This window comes from Cyanistes caeruleus, chromosome 14 (genome assembly GCF_971803275.1).
Source record: "Cyanistes caeruleus chromosome 14, bCyaCae1.hap1.1, whole genome shotgun sequence".
NCBI lineage: Eukaryota > Metazoa > Chordata > Aves > Passeriformes > Paridae > Cyanistes > Cyanistes caeruleus.
Genome location: NC_141714.1, coordinates 9325592 through 9344347, shown reverse-complemented (window position 1 = coordinate 9344347; position 18756 = coordinate 9325592). Strand labels below are relative to the sequence as shown.

At 40.3% G+C, this 18756-nt stretch overlaps 1 protein-coding gene and 1 long non-coding RNA gene across 5 annotated transcripts in view; one reads left to right on the top strand and one right to left on the bottom strand.

The window, feature by feature from the left end:
• The window catches only part of GAB3 (GRB2 associated binding protein 3), a 774285-nt gene that overhangs the window by 621971 nt on the left and 133558 nt on the right, over positions 1-18756 (top strand). The window lies entirely within an intron of this gene.
• LOC111928715 (uncharacterized) lies at positions 77-13287 on the bottom strand. 3 transcript variants are annotated; one of them, XR_002864267.2, is made up of 5 exons: positions 13259-13287; positions 12663-12813; positions 8317-8382; positions 1717-1804; positions 77-1420 (listed from the first exon to the last, which is right to left on the bottom strand). It is a non-coding gene; the product is annotated as an uncharacterized LOC111928715 (long non-coding RNA). The 3 variants fall into 3 exon arrangements; XR_002864268.2 differs by lacking the exon at positions 12663-12813 and having other exon boundaries at positions 13252-13287; XR_015276471.1 differs by lacking the exon at positions 12663-12813.

The following is an 18756-nucleotide window of genomic DNA, read 5'->3' as shown; positions in this document are numbered from 1 at the left end:
TTAATTGTCTTACAATTCAACACAAGATTTAAGGGGAAAGTGTTACATATGAAAGATGGAAATTAGAAGATAGAAGTAAGGGTTAAACTGAGGTTTTAATCTATGTATCAGGCCCTGAAGACAAGGACTTGGTACAAACATGAATGAGACACAGAAGCTTTCTGAGAAGACAAGATCCATAAGGACACTCCATAACCACCATCCTATTAACATTTATCTTTTTCATCTGGTTCTATATCTGCAATATTAAAGAGACAATTATTTATCTATCTTTCCAATGCATTATTACCAAACTACCAAATGCAAATGCAAACCAGCACACAACCATCAGGCAGGAGATGGCAAGAAACACCTCCAAAATACAAGCAACAGGCAAAATAAAAGCAGAGATTTTAGCACTTTTAATTTATAGACTAGTAGGGAATGATCTCATACGTGTCTGATGGTAGATGAAATAGCTGCTCCAGTTCATTGGTGTAAGTGTCAGCACTGAACCCAAGCAAAGCAGAAAATGACACCTTTCAGCCAAACATAATGGGTTGAAAAAAGAATTGCAATCAGGTGTACAATGGAAATGTTGAGGTTCTTAGAAAAAATTACTTATTGTGACAACAAAATAAGTGCTATATGAATGAATAAGTCACCAAAGTTGTCACTGCTTAGAAGTTAATTTAAAAATACAGAGCTTTGCAGTTGTTTGGAAGTATGTAATGGAATTTTTTTAATACACGTGACAGCCAGTATTTTGTGTACACTCAGAGAAATTTCACATTTGTTTCTGACTCATTATCCTAAATAAATCAAAAATAGCATGCTGTTTATTTATATAATAAGAAAGAGTGTGCATATAAAATAAAAGACCAGATTGCAATTCAACAAATCGGCCACTGTTTTCTCACTCCCAATTTGAGTAAAAGTTTTCTTCTGAATTATGTCAAATCACAATGAAGCAGTAAAATCACGGACAAAGGACTCTCTACCTGTTTAAAGTTAGGGAGGGTATGCTTTTATTACAGCCGGGCAGCACACAAAGTCATGTCTCAAAGACGTGCGCACCCCACCACTGCCCATCACTCTCTATTTATTCCTTAAAGTATTACATATGCATAGAATATGCATATCAGCATACCTAATATGCACACAGCACACCTAATACATATTCATTGCCTGACTCCACCCACTTGCATCATATGGTAATGAGCTCCACACCCCTCTGGGCATGCTCAGTTCTTCTTTTGAAATGGGTCTGGGGTCCTTCTTAATGAAATCTGCCTCTTCCTGAGGCTTGAACTTTTCAACTGTGTTCTGTTGGCAGTTCTCCTAGTCCTCTTGGACATAGTTCAGATTCCTTGCCTGGAGGTGTAGACACAATTCTTTCCTTTCCACAACAGTCCATCTTTCTTGTCTCCTACACACACAACTTAAGACAAATAAAAGATACATGATCCTATTCTTAACTAAGTATTAAGACAAGTGGAATGATATATATATCCTTGGGCTATTCATTTCATCTTGGCAATTGTTGACTACAAGCAGGAGCTATATAGACTTGCTTCTGACCACACTTAGTAATCATTAATAATCTACATTGCTCCTTAAATTCTTTGTATTTCCTTTACCTTAAATTTTCTCATAAACTGTTCTTATTCCAGTCAAAATCATAATTTCCTAATTTTCTTAACTTATTAACATGATGATGTTAAATCATTAACATACCTGAAAATTAAATGCTTTTTCTCCTCTGAAGAAGATCTTGGCACAGAGAAGTTTCTTCAAATAAGGAGGGACACGACAAGCAATAAAACTAGAACACATGAAATTAGTCATGTAAAACCCCTCATCCTTATCACAGAACCAACTAGAACATAATCATTCCTGACCCAGCTTTGCCAAAATTTTTCCCAAAAAATCCTTCAGCCATGTAGACTTCTTGTCTATCTTTACCAATGATGTGCCAACAACTTAACCACAGGTTGCCCAATTCAAACACTTGGAAGTCTGTGTCATGCTTTAAGATGACTTTCCTTGAATTCTTATACTTTCCAACTCAGTTTTTGAACCTTGAAAGTTTGTATCTCCCAGCCTTTCTGAAATATAATTTCATTTTTTCTTTCAGAAATTGATAGCTTTTCATAAACATTTGAGTTCAGACACTGAATCTTGGGAAGCAAACATATATACTTCTTCCAAGTGTTGACAGTATTCATTTAATTTCTTGCAACCAGGGTGAAGAGAATAGTAGTCCACTGTCCTTTAACCTTCCAGGGCTCAAAAACTCCCAGAAATGCTGCCCTTTAAACAGCATTCATCTGTGCTTTGCTGGAGGCCAAGGAAATCTGCCTCTGAGTTCCCTGCAGCTCCCATCCCCTGCCCACCATGGTCCCCAGCTCTTGTTATCATTATCCTCTTGGCTCCAAGGGACCACACTGTAGTTGTTCTGCTCTTCTCTCTCCCTCCTGTCCTGTCACTTCCTCTAGGCACCTTGATCCAGAAAGTATTTGTCTGGTCCTTTGCTCCATCTGCTGCTCAAACATTAAATGTGAAAGAAGGCAGAGCCTCTAGACTATTGCAGAAATGCTGTTTAGGGTGTGATGTTACTGCAAGTCACTTGCAGTATCAATTTGAAATAAAAGCAAGATGCTTTGCAGGGGGTTGCAGGTACTGGAGGTTTAGCTTCACTTATATTTTGACAAAGAAAATAAAATTTAAAAAAATAAATAAAAAAATAAAATAAAATTTCCTTTACCACCTCACAGTTTTCCAGAAATTCTTTAATTCTGTACTGGACTACATGTTATAGATTCATATTTATGGAGATACTTTTTCCTCTAATTAGGACATATTTATTCTCTTCATTGATTCAAGAAATGAAATGGGAGGAAAACAGTACAGAAAAGATTTGCCAAAAGGAAAAAAAAATTGCCTTTTCAGAATACAACCACAGCACCCACTGATTACTGGACTTTTGGCTCAAGGTTGTGTGTGCAAGACAATTTTATTTTTCCTAAGAAAATCTTAGGCATATTGCTTTGGTATTTAGAGAAAGAGGGAGCTCTGTGCATTTTTCACTTTTTTTTTTAACACGGTCCTGTAACACAGATGAATTTTAACACTGTTGGGCACATTAATTTTGCTGGGTTTGGACACTTCTTCTGTACAAAAGGCAGTAAAAATTTAGTCACAGCCTCATTCATCACTGGCCTGATCCAACTTACACTGAAACGTCTGGACACATCTCCACAAAACTCCACGTGTGCACCCAACAATTCTCCTCTGACCAGGCTAAAAATAACACAGGTCTTGTATGAAGCTAGATATAAATGGATAGTAGAGAATAAATCACTGTAATAAAATAATATCAAGAGAAGAAAATGGGGATTCAAGTCAAGCTCTAGATTTATAAACTATAAAGGTAAAAGATCTAGCAGCTGCAAAGAAACAAATGGGTATGATTGACTGTTTTGTTCTGTTTGCAGATAAGCTTTGCAATTGCAGCCCCAGTTTATAATCATGCAGGAATCCTTAGCTGTAAGCACAAAAAGAACAATAAAACAGCAAAACTCCAAAGTTACAATGTACAATGGAAGACAGAAGTTGATGCAGCATAACTTTCCTTCCTCCTTCCTTTGACAGTACTGTCAAAGTGGCATAATTACTTAGAAAATTAAGAATATGTCACTAAAATTATGTCAGAATAAAAAAGAAGGGTTAAACAGTATGTTTGCTACCCGTCTCACTACTAATTGCTGATTTTGATAGCTTTGCACTCCTTAGCCAGCAACACACAGGAAGGGGAGGGGGAAAAATGTTTTATTCAGTGCTCAATAAATGCACTGCAGCTTTGTACTAACATGGCACTCAGGACGAAGGCTCTTCACTGTGCCACCAAGTAGCTGAACTTCTAGTCCTGACTTGTCTTAAAAAAAAAAAAGCAAGATGCCCCTTCTCCCAGTCAAATGATACATTAGCTGCTGTCACTGCTGTCAAGTCTGAGTTATAATGATAGCATTACTGCTCGTACAGCCTGCAGGCAAACCAAACAGCATCAGAGAGGGAGGCTGCCAGGAAGGTGCACTCACCACCTCATCTGCCTAGTGAGATGAATAATGTTTTTTGCAAGAGATATTTCCCAAAGAGAAGCGATCCTTGCAAACTGCCCTGAGAAACACCCGTGCCTTTCTGACCAGCCTCCTTTTCATTCTGCAGATACAATAAATCAACCTTCACATCCAACAGTATTTTTCCTTATCAAGCTGAGGCTCTTTCTGTCATACTCAGCATCTAGCAGACCATCTGTGTTTGGACACAGGTTTTGTGCAAGGTTTCTGACTTCCCCACACTGCAATCCAGCTCTGATCATATGGCTGAAATGTGTGAGCTGCAATGTAGAAATTAGCACATGGCAGTGACCTTTCAACACACATAAAAGCAGCATTATGGCTGATACGATTATTGTCCTGCCATACATCTATCCTTGTGAATAGTTTCATTTAAAGAAAAAACATTTTGAATTTTCCCCTGCTTCTCAACACTTGAAATTTTCCCCAGAATTTCCAGTTTTGCCAGATTCTAACAGAATTCCCGTTAATAGGCTTCAATTCCTCTCCCCACTGACAGGCAATGCACTCACATTGTTTGTTTGCTGACAAACTGGAGCTTACCCTGGGGTTTCTGTGCCCCCAGCAAACAGCTGTCCAGGTTCTGTCCCACCACCCACAGGCCAGTGGGTATGGAACAGGCAGGGACCAACCTCACATCTCAACATCACACTGAGATGCTGCTGCTGCAGCAACAGCTCCTCAGAGCATATGTCCCACCAAAGCTCCTTAGGGAGAAATAAGCAAGGAGTGCTGGGGAAGGATCTTGTCATCATTAATAACATTAGACCCTTTTCTGCCTTGTTTTCTTATGTTAAAATTTTCAGAAGAACATGGAAGAGCCACACTTGACAGGTCCTTGAGTACCTTTGACACACTGATCAAACTTGGCACCTACTACTTTATGTCTAGAGTAAATTATCTTTGGAGCTCATGTACACATCATGTATTAGCATATATAGCTTTTCTTATATCTATTTGAGATGTATTATTCTATTTAACTGCATATGGATACACAGCTATCTATTCCTTGGTCTATTCTGATATCCAGAGGTATTCTCAGGCAAATTCCCACTACGGCTGGCCTCAAGGATCATACTTTCTGACCTGTACAGATAACAGCAGTTATTCTGAACTGAACAGCTCATCAGTCTATCAAAGAAGTAGGTGAGTCCTGCTAGCCAGCTACACAGACTGACTATTTTCCCTTTTCCCTTCTGACAGATAAATTTAACATGGAAATTTTCCTTTCAATTCATTAACAGTTTATCCACACACTACAGCAAGCTGTTATATTTGGATACCTTTCTCTCATAAGCCTTGGGCTGACTCCTCTCTCTTAAAAATAGTTTCCCAGTGGATACCAGCATGGTTATGGTGGTGTACAATCTCCTCCCAAACACAGCTCCTCGTGTTTATCCCCAGTTCACATCTCCAGTGCAGCATGAGAAGTACCAGGTTCCTGAAAGACCATGGAAGATTCCTACCTTTGAGCTTTTTACTCCAGATTCCCCATGAGCCACATTAACTTCCTGGCAGTTTGAAATTACACCTGTCTGGCCCCACAATCTCATTGAATGCAGCAGTGTGGTGACTGAAGCATGCACAGCCCTAGCTGCAAACACCTGGCTGGGAACCTGTCTGCACCAGCCTGCAGCAGGTCTCTGATGGAGCACATGAAAGGATTTATTCAACAAAAACACTGACAGCAAATCCTGCCCTATGTGTGTTAGCAATTCTAGCAGGTGCCACAGGTAGCACCAGGTATAAACTTCTTTCCCTCTCTAGGATGCCTCTGTTCACCCTGAAAAGCTGCTGTGCATCCCACTGCACACCATAAACAGATTTTCTATCTATTGTGCAGAACATAAATGAGAAGCTTTGTTGTCAATCTCCCATTATTTTTGTTACAGATGTAAGGAAAGGTGGTCTGGTTTATTTAATGAGCACATCCAGCAGTGTCAAAAGGCACCAGCCCTGCACCCTCTCTCTCCACAACAGCAAGGCAGGTGCAGCACTGGAGAAGGTGCCTGCTCCCACAGACACTGGAAGAGCTCTAACTACTGATTTTCTGGTGCATTCAGTGGCCTGACCTAGACAGAGTTTCACTAAGTTACTCCGAGATGTGCCTTTCCTGAGCTTTGTCACTAGAGCTATCAAAACCTGCTGCACAGTATTTTCCCTTGATACAATTATTTGCCCACAGGGAATTTGTCTGAAATTTTCTCCCAGACCCAAAACAGCATCTAGCACAGTAGCTAGATTTAGTCCAAAATCCAAGAACTTCCTATGGCATAACTTGGAGGCTGGCAACCCTTGCTGTCTCCCATACCCTCCTCCTCCAGCTGTCTCACCCTTGCTTGTTCTTTAACTACCAAAAATCCCTGATTTCTGATACTAGCTATCTGAAGTCTCACATATAGAGGAATCATCTCCCCATCTTGCTTGTATTATGAAACAAATTAGAGATGTTGAAGTGAAGTGTGTTAATCCTGTAATTACCATGGTTATAATGAGGCAGTTTAATGATCTTGCTAATTGTCTGTTCAGCAAGACTGGATTGGAAAACATTCCTTACCCCATCTACCCTTTTAATTCTGCTTAGATCAGATGTTTCCTGTAAGTGAAGTGTTGTAGCTATGTGTATTACTACCCCATCACCAAATAAATGTTTAAAAATTGCTGCAGGTCTAACCAAAGGCCAAGTATTATATTGTAAGCAACATCTATGTGGCCACAGTCAGTAGCTATTCAGCTATATAATAATTCAGACAAGATTGCCAGGGGAAGCAGAGAGAAACAAAACCTCTTGTGAGGACAAAAATTTTGCTTATGGATTGCCAGTTAAAGGTCTTAAAATTATCAGCTGAAATAAGCTGCCTGGAAGTTGTTTCTGCCTAATCAACTGCTTTCCTGTTTATTCTGCTGAAACAACCTACTCTCAGCCTGTGGCTGAATACAGGTGCTGTCCCAGAAACCACCTGTAATGCCCCAGGAAACTTCATTCTCCAACTCTTGCACACCTTGGGAGCAACTCAGGACTCCCTACATGGGTCATCAGAGATTCATTAAAAACAATCTTTATAAAAGAAAACGATCAAGAAGGAGTACACAAGTAAGTATGTTTACTACTACAAAAAAAGCAAGTGTTCACTACTGCAAAAAAACACATGCATCCAGCACATCAGCTTCTCTGCAGGAGCTGTCATGCATATGCTAATCCTGCATATCCTGGAGTGTCACACGATATTAGGAATGGCGAGAAGTACGACATTGGCTCTCTTAGCTGTGTTGTCCAAGGGAGCAAAGTTTATTGCTCTTGATCTTCTTTTATAGACAGGTTTGAGAAAGTCTGAGAGGTAAAACTCTCATTGGTCATTAAAGTAACACATCACCACCATTGGTTAAGTGGAACACCACCCCTTGACTGTTTTCCTAAACACCACCTGCAAAGATTGTTGTCCTTTACCAAGGACTGTTTGGATTCTTTCTTACACTTTCTCAGGCCAGAGTGAGAAGCCTGTGTGACTTAATTTCACACAGGCTCTGTTCCCTGCTTGCTTTTTGCATTTAGCATCCACACTGCAGTAAACTGCAAGTAATTCCAAGCAATGAAGCAGTAATTTACCCCATGTTTACTGTAAGCAGCTTATGTAGCCATGCTTTCCCTGCCATGGCTGGTTCAAAACCCTACATCTTATCCTCCCAGCTCTCTCAGCTGTAAAAAGGTGAACTAAGTGTTCCTGTAATAGGTAAAATTTACCAAGCATCTCAATGTATAATTCCCATTTTGAGGCTGACACCTGTATTTCCCCAGCAAATGATTGCAGAATTGAAAAAGAATGAAGAGCCTGTCCATTTAGCCAAACATACACCTCTGAGCTACAGAGGTAGCTGGAGAACTTCTGCCAAGCACCAACCAACCAGGATCTCTCAGAGAGATCCCTACCTCACCTGCTGCTACAAAACAAATGTGATTTGTCATCAAGCCTGGTAAATAACAGTGCTGTGAGCAGCCACCCAAAACCCAGAGGTCAGATTTAAACTGGTATTAAACCAGCAAAACTCCACCAGTCAGAAAATGCAGTGATTTACAAGCAGTTGGGGACCTAACCTCTGCACCCAGCAAGCTTTGCACCACACTGCAAAGGCAAGCATCCCAGCACACATAGGCCAAGCTGCCCAGCACAGCAGAGAACAGACAAAAAACAGGAGTTACCTCTTACTGTAGCCAGATCTTAATGCTCAGTAACCACCAGATATTGTTTCTAGTACATTTGACACGCTGGAGAAATAACAAATTTTAATTAATAATTGCAATTAAAAGCAGTGGTGCTGGGGAAGATGAAACAGGGAAACCTTATGAATATGACTGTTTACCAAAAGATTCTGAAAATATGAAACCTAGAATCAAGACAGAAATTAAAACTAGCTTTGAGCTACAGGAAACTGAGTGCTAGTTATTATATAACCAAAGAACAATAGCCTAGCCAGCTGAAGGAGAATCCCTGGTGATTGAACAATACCCTTCTGCTGATAGAGAATCCAAAGGTCAATCAGCAAGAGAAGAATTTGAAAGGTAGCTTTTAGAGTTTAAAATGTAACACTGTATGGTAATGTAGTAGTTTTTATAGGCTATATGTAAATACTATAGAATATGTGTCTGTTGGGAGTTGGGTGTCTTTTTATTTTTCTTCTAGTTTGCCTGTGGAATTTTTACCCATTAATTTCGGCGACAACCTAACCGTGGGTGCTTGGTGGATGCTTGAAAGAAAACAGAGTTCGGCTGGGCCCAGGGTGGGGGAAAGGGGCAGGAAAAGGGGAGGGTGGGGACAGTTTGGCGGTTTTTTCTTCAGCTTCGGAGAAGGACACTTTGGGCGCAGAGCTGTTGCAGTGGGGAGAAGGGAATCTCGCCATCACCCAGACGGAGCTGCTGCTGCTTCTCCTTCTCCCCTCTTTGTTGGTGGCCTCGCACCCCCTGTCCTGCCGGGACGTGTGGCAGTGCCAGGCACCGCCACGGAGCTGCTGATCCACCTCAGCCACCGGCCCAGGATCTCAGCTCATCCCTGCTGATCCACCTCAGCCACCGGCCCAGGATCTCAGCTCATCCCTGCTGTTCCAGCTGAGTGTTCCTCAGAGCCCTGCAGGAGCACCGGCACTGACTGCCCGAGGGGTTTGTGAAGCAAAGCCTCTCCTCCATCCCTTCCCATCTCAGCCGAGAAAGCTGCCACGGGGTCCCTGGTTCTGTTTTGTTGTTAATGCTGTAGTTGTTGTTTGTTTGCCTTGCTATAAATACTAGTAAAGAACTGTTATTCCTATCCTCAGATCTCTGCCTGAAAGCCCCTTGATTTCAGAATTATAATAATTTGGAGGGAGGGAGTCTACATTCTTCCATTCCAAAAGAGGCTCCTGCCCTCCCTAGCAGACACCTGTCTTCTAAACCCAAGACAGTGTCAGGTTGGTTACTGGGAATTAGAATATTCACTATAGAAAAATATATAATGTATTGTAACAAGAACTTCACTCTCTTACCTTCTCTTAACTTCTGCACCTCTCTTAACCTCTTACTCTGTATCACTTCTCTTCCCCTCACTTCTCTTCCCCTCTCCTTCTCTTATTCTCTCCTACCTTCTTTCCTCATGCTCCCCAACTCCTCTCTCCACTCTCTCTCTCCCTCCCTGACCACGTTTATGCTGTGGCTGGCAGGGTAAACAGAGCCCTTCCTCCCTCTACCTAAATAATAAACTGTTTATACCTGAACAGCCTGACCCTGGAGAAGTCTCTCACTGTGAACATGTTCTGTATATCTATACAGTGGTTAGCATGTCAATTATTTATGAATACAGAAGTGACACATGGGATCAACCCAAAGATTTAACTAACCCACTGTCCCGTTTCCAACAATTGTCAGCAGCAAATGCCTAGAAATACATTTGCAAGGAAAAGGTAGGCATCAAGCAAAGCTTTCCCTGAACATTCTTTCAACCTCCAATGACTCACAGCTGAGAAATTTCCTAAGCCAAAGACTCCTGCCAGGGCTGTGCATCTGAACAGCTGGCACCCAGCAGCACCCACAAACTCCTTTTGCTCTGCAGAACATCTCTACCTGTGCCTCAAAGGCCAAGTCCCAGAGAGTAAAGGCAAGATTTCCATGTAGCACTATTTCTTTACTTAATAGAGACAAAATTCTCTTAGCATCACTGCATGAGCTCAAGGTATCATAGGACTAGAGCACTCCTTTAGCCAAGTGCTGAGTGTTACTTTGCTGAGAAAAGGGTTCACAAGTGAGACAACAGCAGATAATGCATCTACTATAGTCTAATGATTTCCCTTAGCTTTAAAAAATATTGTCACTGTAGCATTTGGCCACGATAACCGAAGGATGCAATCATAATGTCTGTAGATAAGCATTAGATTTCATTAAAACCAACCAGCAGAGATTAAAAATGAAGACAAGCTTATCAAGACACAAGTCCTCAGTTCAATCAGCTCTCCTATTAAACTGTATCATCTCTCCCCAGAGACCTGCCTTGACTGAGCAGTGCTCGGTGCAGGAACAGCAGGGATCAGTTCGGTTTAGCGCCACTGCCCCTGCTCCCCACTCCGCAGTAGACACAGAAAGGATTGGCCTCTCATGCCAAGCAAGACCTGGAAATTAAAGTTCATTTACCAGAAACGGGAAAAATATTCCCTTGGTGGAAAAAGGAGGGGTCAAGTTACAGTGGAATCTACTAAATGAGTCTGTTTCACACCACTCTTCAGAAAATAGAGTGGAAACAGCAGTGATGACATTAGGTGGAATCACCAGTGAGATGAAAATCGAGCACCAGGGCGATGGGTTAAAAAACCAAGGGGATATGGCTGAACTCATTTCCCTCAGACCTACAACAGGAATTTTTATTCTGTGCTTGACATTCCTGATAGCACAGACACAGCCATCCACAGGGGATCAAACTGCAGGGTGCTCAAGTCAAAGAAAAGTTATTCAGTAACTTCAGACTGGTTTTTATGTAAGCTCCAAAAGCCCTTCCAGCTCAGCTGGAGAATAGCTGTGTGCAAGTCAGCTGTTGCACCTGGAGAAGGTAGTCTAGTGTGAAATTTTAAATAAAATAAATGTTTTTCAGACACATGTTACAGCAAGGAAACCACTGGAGATGATGGAGAGCCTTGCTTGGTTTTTGGGCTTTTGGACATCTTTTGAAATAGTTTTGCAATAACACCACTTCAAAACAAGCTGCCATGCCTCTGCATGTAGTGGCAGAGTCTATATTATATTTTAAATAAAACACTCATTTCTTTCTCATTGTGCCTTCAAAATTATTAACTTCTTGATTACAAACACATTTCTCAGAAAACCTCAGATTAAGATGTATGGTGTTTGCAGCCAGGATTGTTATCAGCTTTGTATGATCCTCAGAAACATAGCCACACTACAAATGAATTTGCATATCAGAGATATTTGTGGCCAAATATAGTAAAACTGCTCATTATTCCTGAGCTGTAACATGGCTCAAAAACATTCCTCTATCCATTTACCTCTGTCCATTAACATTCCTCTATTTATTGGTCCATCTCCAATATGAACAACTGGTGAAAAGTTTGGGGTAAAAACTCTGCAAATATGGATTTAAGTCAGAACCAATATTCCAAAATTCCAAGATTGTTCCTCTGTCTATTCCATCTACTCCACAGCTCTCCACAATAAATCACTTGGGGTCCCCATATACTGTAGCACATCAGATTTCAACAGCATAGATCAGAATACACAGCTGTGTTTATGCAAAAGAGAAACTAATAAATAAAAAATTATGAGTGAAAATTGAATCTGCTAGATGAATGTTCAGCAATAGATTAACATATGCTGCATTTGCAAAAATAAATAATACTTTAACTCCAGCTTATATTATATATTAAGATCACAAAGTTTTCTTCAATGTTCTGCATGTCTTGATATATTGTAAGCAACTATATTTCATCAGTTGCATATAACCATATCTCTCTAATAACTTTCAAACTCCTGGACTCCTGTCATTTGGACTTATATTTGAAGAGACACTTGAGACCTATAAAAGAAGGGAAAAAAACCAAAACTGAATACTAAAAGCAATGTGCTTTCACCGCTTTTGTCAGTGAAAACTTTCTTTTGAGTTGTATAATTGAAAAGCAATGCAGTAGCACAAAATATTACATGAGACAAGGAACATTTTAGTGACAGCCTCGCAGCCCACAAACCAAAACATAATGCATTGTTTATCACAGATAATTGCAAGCTTTCCATCCCATTTTAATATTTTTGTTAGCTTTTAAACAAACTCTCTGTCCCAATTTTAGAGACAGGAATAAGAAAAAACATTTGCATTCTCTTCTGAAGAATATTCATTATTCAGGGTAACAGAGAGAGTAAACTGGATCTTCTGCAGAATATACTACCCTACTCATAGCAGCTACCCTTTGCATGATAAGATACAAGCCAAAATGTATGTATGAACCATCATCCATGTATGAAAATGTATGAACCATCACAATACATATTCTTTATTTAACTTTTAGGAAGCTGTAACGAACCTGTAAATTTCTATGTTTTGATCCCTTGGCTTTGAATTAATTTTCTGCCTTATTTTAATATTTTCTAAAAAAAAAAAATTCCACTACAGTAATTTTTTTTTTTTTCATGCAGATGAGGATGCCAGGAAGTAATTCAGTAGCAGATTTATCCCTGAGAACAGGAACACATTTAAAAAGTCATATATCCATTTTTAATCATTTTTACAGTCTAAGAGGGAGCATTTTCTAGTGAGATATTTTTCCTCCTGCCTGTTCTGAAGAGCAGCCACAGTGTATGTAACATCTGAGGTGCTGAAAAATCCTTGAGAAGGTCAAAAATGTAATTCTGACACCAGTTTTAATTTAGCAGAGTTCAGCCAAAGTCATTCAAGGGAGAAAAAACCAAAGCAACTTAGTGGTCAATAGGTAAAGAGAACTTTTGCCCATCCCTATGTTACCAGTTTCATGGACATCAATGCTGACAACTATTCTCATTTTCCTTACACATCTATCCATAGCCTGAGTACTTGCACATATGACTGGTATAACTCATCTTATGCAGAACTCCTAATGTTCACCCACTACTGCTGAATTAAAGCTCACTGCCTACCACTCACTGGTATCAGCTTCTCTCCTTAGGTGATCCAGTTTTAACTCAATATCCATATTTAACAAAAACCCAGCTCCCCTCCAACGAGATACCACTGTGCTGTGTTAGTCATATGCTTCAAAGACAACGACCAACTAACACAGGAAAACCTGTGCAAAGTCAGCTCAGTTTGCTGATACCACTCAGGTGTTGCTCATAGCAGGCATCTCTAACAAGATTTGTAGTGCAGTTTTTAGAAGAACACTTGGTTAAATTAGTATCTGCAAACTACAGTGCCACACATGCATAATGCACTTTGGCAGCTCTGAAGATTTAGTGAGGCTGTACAGAGAAGCATACACAGTGATAAATGAAAAATACAGGTTTTCAAAATACAGACTTTATGTCTCAAGACACCTGTTACTTGCTTGGAGAATGAATGGAAAACTACCAGAAATCAGAATAGGTGTTCTCATTAGGCTGTTCATAATTTACCACTCTATTCCGCACTGTCAGCCAACCAGACCTCTCTGGTGTGGCCAAAACTATTGCTGTCCAAAATTCAGTCAGTGGGAAAAAGCCAAGAAGACAGCAAAACCTGGAACCAACCTTAACTTGGTGAAGGTAGGGATGTTTGAAGGACAGCTCAGAAGGTGATAAAGGAAGTGTCTCAGTCACTGATGTGATAAGGATAGTGCAATGTCTAAATAAGTAAATTGTAATGCAGTCTTGGTCTCTAAAAAGTTGCAGAAGTAGGAAAATTGAACTCACACCCTTGAGCTTCAAAGGCATGAAACACCTGCTGCTGAAATGGAGAAAGGACAATCCTGCAGTGTAGCAATGTATCTGAACAACTTAGACCATAATGTGCTCCAGCCAAACTGTCTATAGAATTTCTTATCAGACCCTCTGGAATTTGTCAAGGTTGCTGAGACATAAATTGCTCTAAAATAAGAAAGAAGAGGCTGAGAAACAGAAAAACAAGACTGCAAAAACCACATAACAGAAGGCTGTTGAACACCTGAACTGTGACGAATCACATATCCTGAGAAGTGCGTGCTGAACGCATGGACAGAATAGAGGCACCTATCAAGTAATATGTGATCAATGTGTGCAGTAGTTTTAGAATCTATAAATATGTGTATAATGTAAACAATAAACAGCTTCTGTGTAATCAAATCAGTTCATTGTTCAGAGGTCCTGAGCTCCCACACTGCAGTTCTTAGTAATACTTGATGTAGCAAATTTTTCAAAAAGAGAGAAAAGCAAAGAAAATGCAATGCAATACAGGAACACAATAGGGTTTGAAGGCACAGATTAATAGATTTCAATATTAATAAAGTTAAGGTAGAGCTTGTTATTAGACACTATTGCCTTCAAGTTGCTTCTGTTCATATATTTATTAATTTAGGTAATTTTACACAATTTCTGTACAAAAAAAAAAAAAAAAAAAGAGAAATTGATTTTAGATTTCTGAACTATGCTCTGTCCTACTTCACTATTTCCACAGAGCTCCAGAGTGAAGCTATCTGCTGAAAAAGCCAAGTAGGCATTTTGCCAATGAAGACCAATAAAAATGCACAGAAAATCTGCCTTGGTAACTAATAATCATTATGTGCTTCTAAGTTGCATCCTGCTGCTGAGGAGCCCCAGGAAACAGCCTTGCTATCAGTGGCACCACAACACAGACCCCTGTCCATAGCCCTTTTCCTAAGGCTCCCTCTCTGCATCACACAGGTGATGTCCCCTCACACCAACTCTCTCATCCAGCTGACAATTCCCAAAAGAGGAGCGTTTGAATAATTAACCAGCCCTCTGCACAGCTGAAATAGCAGTAAGTCAATATCAGGGTCATAAACAACTGTTCCAAGTTCTTTTTTGTGATAAATTGTTTGCAAACATTTCTCCTGGCTCTAGCAGTATGAGGTTGGAAGTCATGAGTGAGCAGACCAATTCCTATTGCAGCTGGATAAACCCTCCTTCCCAATCTGTACAAGATATATGTGGAGAAATAGTGTTGATCAAGGTGGAATAATATTTAGAGCAGAATGTCAGGTTCAGCCACAAATAGATTTGCTTGTGGAAGCAGCTGCTACACCCATTAGAATCTTTTAATAAACTGCTATGAAGATTGACACCTTGGAAGTAATTAACTATTTAGTATTTTTAGGTAATTATTGCAGCAATAACATAAGATGTGCTCATCTTCAGAATGAGGAATTATCTGCAGCTCCTGTTGCTCTGCTCCTTTTAATAATTCATAGTAGTTTGACACCAATGATTATTACTCCAGCTTTCCAACTTTCCAAACAAACTAATTGGAGCAAAAGGAACTGTTTACAGTCCAGTAGAAATCCCACCAGTTTAACACAAGCTGTATATGGGACTTTTAAGAGAAAGGAGCACACAGAAGGCATGATGCCAATGCACTGATGAACAGCAAAAAAATTCACATGTGAAGCAAATACCTCTAAGTCAAGATCCTGTGTAGAAGGACAGAAAAAAAATAGCACAGCAACAAAAGTAGCCATGAGAAAATGATGTCTCATTAACAGGCATGCTGTCATGCTTGTTAGGACACTCACACAATGACTCTGATGAGAATGGGATCTTTTCATACAATCAGTGCTCATGGACCACCCACCCAAACCAAGCTCCGCACCTTCTCTCTTCCACTGACACCTGAACTCAGACTCCTTCCCCAAGCCCTTTGAAGGGCACAAGTTCCTTCTGGATGTCCAGTCATCTGCATTTGCCAAGTGAGATGTCAGAAACTCTCCTGGACACACAGCTGTTCCATGTTCACACATACAGCACATCCTCACAACTGTGCACAGAGCCAGACTCAGGCTCATGCTGCTTCCAAGCATCATTTTATCTGGTAATTGCAAAAAATACAAACCCAAAACTTCCCATGGACACACTTGTCATTTTTGCTATGAACTTCCCAGGTAAACCTCAACAGGTTTCCTGTGAGGTAATATTGATAGAATCTCAACATGCAGATGGGTTTTCTCAGTGCAGGAAAATTTAACTGTTGTCCCTCCCCACAGAAGAAGTTTGCCTGTCCTGAAGGTCATTCGAAGAGCAGGAAGAACAGGCCAGATTTCAGTGCTGCCCCCTTACTCCACAGTGTCACCACTCCAGAATTTAGCGTCCAGAATTCAGCAATGTCCTTGATCCACCTGGTGCCAGAGGACTGGCATGACAATCCTTCAGGCCCTGACAGGTTGAGAGCAGTTGCACTCCAAGAAACTGCTCTGCCACCCTAGAAGAAATTTTGAGAACCAAAAAGTAAATAAAAATAAATACACATCAGTTAGATAAGAAGGCCAAACCCTAGGAAATGTTACTGAGTTAAAAAAAAAAGACAGAACCAATAAAGGTTAAAACAAAAATAGTCTTATCAATAAAAAATGCTTCAGTAGTTTTAAAACTCCCTAAGAGTGGCATTCACCTTATTACTTTCAGTAAATCTGGAGGTCTGTTTTGTATTTTAACTTAAATGTCAAGTTATAAATGCACTCTGAACTGAAAATACATTTTTAAAAAAACTTTTCAAAGTGGGATATTCACTAAAACTAACCATTTTCCCATAAACAGGTTTGGCTTTGACAGAAAAATGTCAGCATAAAACATACCCACAACTCCATTCTGAACCGTGTGGCCCCTAATGAGAGGATATTCCTAATCTGGCCATCTAAAAACATCTCTCAGTGCCCTACCAACCAGGCATTCCCAGACAACTTTTTTTCCACAGCCTGGTCACACCTGGTGTTGCTTCATTGGAATTTTTAGCTGCTGCCTCACTCTGCTCTCCTAACAGAAGTGCTCATCAGGAAAGCTTGGAGTACTTCTCTGCAAAGATGGGGATATTGTTGCTTGAGATGGATATATATATAGTTAGATAAACCTCCACTTTGTCTTCATTTGCTGCCATCACAGCAAAGACAGAAATATCTGGCCCATACACAGCCTCTGCCCAACCCCATTAACATTTGGTTAAAAGAACCGCCAAAGGAGAGATTAACAGCTCCTCATTTATTTTAAAATGCTTCCTGGGTTTTTTTTATGAAATGCACCATCTGTGCTTCCACCACGATGTGTTAATGAAACCTGGCTCTTGGTTCTTTTAGGGCACAAAAGTGATTTTAAATGCACTGGTAGGCAGGAACCTGAACCCAGAAGTTGCAGCTGTGACTGTTGAGTAGCATGTGGTAATGGCACATCCACCTTTCCACCAGGAGAAGCTCCACAGCTGCCAGGAGCTGTCTGAAGAAGGTTGTGAAAAACACACCAGCAACATCCAGCCTCTTTCACAATTCAGACATGAGGCCAAGGAGATTTTAGCATCCATAAATTTCAAGTAATGATCAGATTCAAACAGATAGAATTGAGACACACTCTCACAGATGGTTTTTATGTTTGCTTTTGTTGTGGTTTAGCCAGTAGACTTTGGGATAACTGTGTCTTCAGGATCCCAAGGCTCTAATAAATTTGCATTTCTCATCAGCTCTATTTTTATTTGCATTGCTACAGGATGTACCTTGGCATCTGTAAAACAAGACAGAAAGGCTTACAAAGTGGATCAAAGTGTAAATAAGAGCACAAGCTGACTCTTCAGATAAATATACAAAACCTGCAACTAAACTGTGTTTTGAAGAGGAATTTTAAATTTTATTAAATCTGTTTGCTGCTCTCTGACTATGTACTCAAGACAGACACTCAAGACTTTTATCCTGCTTAAGCAAGCCGTAAAGGTAGCTAAATTCCATGCAAATTCTCTCAGACCAAAGCAATTGTTTCCACAGCAGATAACTCAGATTATGCTAATGTCAGGAAAATCAATCCACAAACACTAGAGGTTTATGTCCAAAAAGGAGACAGAGGAGTCCTTTTACTTTATTCAAACAAAGGGAGAGGCTATGGGGCATTCCCCTGGGGTCTCTCAAAATTTTGGAGGGCACAGCCTCCTTTTTATCCTAATTCCCGGCCGCTTGTCCCTTCTCTCTTTCCCCATAGGCTGAGGTACTTGAGAGGTACAGACTTCCTGGAACGCCTGATACCTGGGATACCTTCCCCCCCCACGCATATTCCCTTCTTAATTCTTAACTCTTGTGGAATTCATGGTGTTCTATCAGTGCCTCTTTCATCTTTCACTGGAATCTGTCCCATTGTTTCCGTTGTCTCTCAATGATAGTTGTATCTTACCAGCAGACCCACAGCTTGTTTGTAAAGACAAACTCATCATTCCTCTCACTAACAAAGCAATGGATTAACTTTTTTCTCTCGGATGGTAATACTATTAAAAACATAAAGCCAAGTGACACTGTCCTGGCTAGAAAAAGTTTTGTCCATCAGTTTTGTGCAAAGATTACTCTTATTAAACAATAGTATCTTCATCTGCTCAGAAATTACCATCATCTGGGGGAGACAGAGAAGGAAGGAAAGGAGGAGGAGGAGTAAATGAAGAGTGAGACAGAGGGTGCCAACCCCTGCCTTTAAAGACATTGTTCTATTTGGTAA